The following is a 5,882-nucleotide window of genomic DNA, read 5'->3' on the forward strand; positions in this document are numbered from 1 at the left end:
TCCTTCAGCTTAGGACAATCTCTCTTGTAGTGACCTTACTCCCCGCACTCATAACAGTGTTGCTTCCTTGCTCTAGACTTTGATCCGGCGGTTGACTTTTTCCTGTTAAATTCTTTTGTTGTGTTCTTCCTGTAATCACAAGGCCATCGCCCTCAATTCTGCTGTTTGGAAAGCTCCTTTTCAACTCTTTAGATTTTAGTGCATTACTTACATCTTCCAGTGAAATGTTATCTTTCTCATATAGCAGCGTATCGACAAAAGTATCATAAGACGGTGGTAAAGAACATAACACAATCAAGGCTTGATCCTCACTCTTAATTTTGATATCCGCATTCTTCAGGTCCATTATAATTGAATTAAACTCATCAATGTGAGTTTTAATAGGTGTACCTTCATTATTACGGAGATTATATAACCTCTTTTTCAGGTAGAGGTGGTTTGTTAGCGATTTCTTAGAATACAGATCTTCTAGCTTCTTCCATGCCGTTGGTGCAGAAGTTTCTTTAGCAATTTCCCAAAGAACGCTATTAGTAACGCTCATGAAGATCACACTCAAAGACCTCTCCTTCAGGTCTGTCTTCTCTGTGTCTTTCATCTCTTCAGAAAAATCCTCATCAATTGCCTTCCATAACCCTTGTAACACCAGGGACGATTTCATCCTAATCTTCCATAGACTGAAACTAGAACCCCCGTCAAATTTCTCTACTTCGTACTTTGTTGAAGATGATGAAAACATCTTAAGCCTAGATCATATGCAGAAACCCGAACATTGCTCTGATACCAATTATTGCGGAATATCATGGGTTAACTAGCACACAATCACACACAAAGCAAATAGAGAAGAAAAATCAACACAAGGATTTAACTAGGCTCGGCTAAGCCTAATCCTCGGGGCAAAAGCAGAGAGAGTTTTCCACTATGAATGAGAAGAAAAACACAATACAATACCTATGATCCCCAACTACAACCCTTATATATAGATCCCAAAAGGTCCCGAACCTATAAGAGAAAGGTTTCCCAATTTGACTAGGACAATAGCTTTTCCATTCTCAAATCTATTAGGACAATGAGTTTTCCTAAACCTATAGGGATTATGGGTTTCTTAAAAATACAAGGAAATAATTCAAGCCACAAATAACAGATTTACTATTGATTTATTGTATTCGAACTCAATCTTTTGTACTTATTTAATTTGGTGAATTTTTAAATATATATACAGGGTCTGAGCTAAAACTACTACTACTTTCATTATCTTGTTGTTCCAAACATATAGTAAGTAGACTATGCTATTCTAATTTCAAATGTTTTGAGATTGAGCTTGCTTTTAACGTGGTTGTGGAATGTGGCTTTGCACAGTGCATAAAGGTTTTTCAACCTCATATCTAATATTATATATTCTTGCTCTTATTGTTAGGACCGAAAGAATCAGGTGTCATGCGGAAGCTAGCAAAGCAAACTTTGAACGACGATAAATCATACAACAAAAAGAAATATATCAAAAGAGACACAAACATATAACGTGGTTCGGTCAACTGACTTACATCCACGGCGGAGATGAGCAATCCACTATATAAAAGAGAGTACAAAATATCGAGAAAACAACCTCACGAAATGGCAAATACAAGTGACACACTAACACTTGTCCCGTAAAGTTCTCCTACTAAACACGACTCTCAATCCCCATATGGCTACATTGTGGATGCTGCTGAATGAGAATGACGGATCTTCAATTGATAGAACTTCAAACCTTTTCCTACAAGAAAAAGAGCTAGCCAAATATGGAATATTTATAATTTTCTTCTACAAAAAGGAAAACCAATTATGGTAAATATGTTGCCCTTTCCGTCAAGAGATCGGAACACCAAATATTGTAAGAAAATCAGGGCAACACCTAACACTTACGTGATCTGGATAGTTTTGCTTTTTTCCTTTTGAGCCTTGGGGTGTTTCATGCCTTGTCAGATGTCTCTGTTTCTCACTTTCGTTTATACTTATTCTTGACAGGCGCTAGATTGAGTTTTTGACAATAGATAATCATTTTTTTTAAATAACCGTAATTTCTGGGCCTACTTACGTTGATGATAGATAATTGTCACGATCCGGATTTCCCACCCTCGGGGGTCGTGATGTAGCCTAGTCGTGGTAGCTAGGCAAGCCAAGAACCTTTGCAAACATTAACCCATCTTTCTTCATACATGATTAAATAATTAAATTATCAATGAATAAGCAGTTAAAAAGAGACAACGGAAAGTAAAATTTAGCGGAAGTCTAAACTAAACATAGAAACAGCGTCTAGAAAGCCAATACAAGTCTCTACCCAGCACCTGGTGTCACAACAATACACGGACTGTGTAGGATTACTACAAATAAGAGTTTGAAATAAAGGACATAGTCTGTCTCGAATACAAATGTCAACAGAACATGAAAACTGAAAGAAGAGACGCTGGGCCTGCGGACGCCAGCAAGACTACCTCGGAGTCTCGTGGACTGAAGGTCGGCTCCCTGACTACTGCTGCGCACCGTAAGCTGCTCCGACACCTGGATCTTTGCAAAAGAGCACAGAGTGTAGCATCAGCACAACCGACCTCATGTGCTGGTAAGTGCCTAGCCTAACCCCGACGAAGTAGTGACGAGGCTAGACCGGACTACCACATAAACTTGTGTAGTAATATATACATATACAGCGGAATCGAAATACAGAGACAAGTAATCAATATGGGAAGGGGGAGCATGCTAAGGGGAAATAACAATTTCAAGTAAAAGTCGTCCAGTAACGAAGGAATTAACACAACTTAGACATTAATAAAGAAACAGAAAGCAACAGTGCACAACATCACCCTTCGTGCTTTTACTCTCATTCTCACCAAGCAACGATATAATAAAATGTGCACGGCATCACCCTTCGTGCTTTTACTCTCTTTCCTCACATATAATCAATAGAATCGGCACGGAATGGTACATCGTGCGGCACGGCATAACCCTTCGTGCTTTACTCTCTTTCCTCACCATAAGCAAACAATGCACGGCATCACCCTTCGTGCTTTACACTCTTTCCTCACAATAAACAAACAATGCACGGCATCACCCTTCGTGCTTTAACACTCTTCCTCACCCAAACAAAAATCACAAACAAGGGGCAAGGGAATAAACAAAATAATAAAAGAAATCCCGGCAAGGGAACACACTTAAACAATTAAATTCCGGCAAGGGTACAACATCAAAAATCTCAACGTCCCGGCAATGGAAAATAATCAATAAACAACAATATCCCGGAAAGGGAACAATTTAAATACTCTTTCCCTACCTTTCACTTTTATTTCATATCTCACTTTACCACTTGAACCAATGCTCCAAAGGGTTCAACCATTTCACATACGTTCACAATTGAAATGTATCTTGAGCCAATGCTCCTCGCTGTTCATAGGTCACATTTTCCTTTCACAAGCTCTTCACAACAAATAGGAATCATCACCAAGGCAAGAGAAATACAACGAAATCAAGATATTCGCAATTTAAAGACTCACGGTCATGCTAGACACCAACGTATAGATACTCGTCACCATGCCTATACGTTGTACTCAACAAGAAGCAATTAGCAAATAAGACTCAACCCCTAGTCCCTCAAGCTAGGGTTTAACCAAACACTCACCTCAAACTTTCACGACCAAATCAATCCTCAATAACCGCCTTTCTTCTTGAATTTGGCTCCAATACAATTATGACTTCAATACATCAATAAATGCTAAACAACACGAACCCGATGCCTAACTATAGCTTTTCCATCATATTTCCCAAAAACTCAAAAATCAACCCCGGGCCCGCTTGGTCAAAACACGAGGTTCGGACCAAAATCAAATCTCCCATTCACCCACGAGCCCAAATATATAATTTGTTTTCAAATTCGACCCCAAAACGAGGTCTAAATCAAGAAAAAACCAAAAAGCCCTAACTCTACCCAAACACCCAATTTTCTACCTTAAATCACATGTTTTAGGGCTAGGATTTCAATAGATATTGAAGGAAATGGAAGGAAATAAGTTAAGAATTACTAACCCAAGAGGTTTTGATGAAGAATCGCTTCAATGGTCGCCTAAGAGCTTGGAGAAGAAAGGTTTTGTGAAAATTTTAATGAATCCCGTAATGACACTGTTCTGGAATTTTAAAATTTAACTTGGCGAAATTACTCATCGCGTTCACGACAGACTTGTCGCGTTCGCGATGAGTAACGCTTAACAGGCTATCGTGATCGGGAGAAGAGGAACGCCAACGCGAATAGTAAAAATGTTGTGGTCCAGAAACTGGTCTATGCGAACGCGTGGGCCAGCAGGCGAACGCGAAGAGGAAGTCCTGCAAAGCTACGCAAACGCAAGTAGATGCACGCAAATGCGATGAAGAAAGGAAGACTCAGCCCTCAGCGTCAAATAACACTACGCGAACGCGGGGGCTGGGATACGAATGCGAAGAAAGGAAAAATTGAAGCTTCGCGAACGCGGGAGATGTGACGCGAACGCGAAAAAGGAATAGGGTCTGCAACAGCTGAAGCCAAATCTGCAATTTTTCTAAGTCAAAAACTATTTCGAAACACACTCCGAAAACACTCCCAAGCCCTCGGGGCTCCTAACCAAACACATGAACTCACTCAACATCATCATACGAACTTAACCGTGCGATCAAATCGCCTAAATAACATTATTATGAACAAATTAAACCTCAAATTCAAGGCATTTTTCCAAAACTTCATCAAGTTCCAAATTTTGGATTTCAAGTCCGAAACACGTCAAACGACGTCCGATTTTAACCAAAATTCACAGAAAGGACTTAAACTATATATAAGACCTGTACCGGGCGCCGGAACCAAAATACGGGCCCGATACCATCGCTTTTTAATCAAGTTTCACTTCAAATTTTCTTAAACTTTTCCAGAAAATAATTTTTCTTAAAAATTCATTTCTCGGGCTTGGGACCTCGGAATTCGATTCCGGGCATACGCCCACGTCCCATATTTTCCTACGGACCCTCCGGGACTGTCAAATCACGAGTCGGGCTCCGTTTACCCAAAATGTTGACCGAAGTCAAAGTTATTCATTTTAAACTCAAAACTTAGCATTTTTCACAGAATTTCATATTTAATCTTTTCCGGCTACGCGCCCGGATTGCGCATGCAAATTGAGGCGATTCTAAATGAGGTTTTTAAGGCCTCGGAAGCACAGAATTCATTTAAAACAGGTGATGACCCTTTGGGTCGTCACATTCTCCACCTCTAAAACAACCGTTCGTCCTCGAACAAGTACTGAAGACTCTTGTAATCCGTGAACACCTCACATGCCACGCCATATAGATAATGCCTCCAAATCTTCAATGCGTGAACTATGGCTGCCAACTCCAAATCATGAACCGGATAATTCTTCTCATGAATCTTCAACTGCCTCGAAGCATAGGCAATGACCTTGCCATCCTGCATCAACACTGCTCCAAGCCCAACACGGGAAGCATCACAATAGACTGTATAAGGCCCTGAACCTGTGGGCAAAACCAACACTGATGTCGTAGTAAGAGCTGTCTTGAGCTTCTGAAGCTCGCCTCACACTCATCTGACCATCTGAACTGGGCACCCTTCTGGGTCAATCTGGTCATCGGGGCTGCAATGGATGAAAACCCCTCCACGAACCGTCGATAGTAGCCTGCCAACCCCAAGAAACTCCGGATCTCTGTAGCTGATGCTGGTCTAGGCTAGTTCTTGACTGCCTCTATCTTCTTTGGGTCCACTTGACTACCCTCTGCTGATACAACATGACCCAGAAATGCAACTGAACTCAGCCAGAACTCACACTTGGAAAACTTGGCATTTAACTGACTATCCCTCAGAGTCTGAACAACCACTC

This window comes from Nicotiana attenuata, chromosome 7, assembly GCF_001879085.1.
Source record: "Nicotiana attenuata strain UT chromosome 7, NIATTr2, whole genome shotgun sequence".
NCBI lineage: Eukaryota > Viridiplantae > Streptophyta > Magnoliopsida > Solanales > Solanaceae > Nicotiana > Nicotiana attenuata.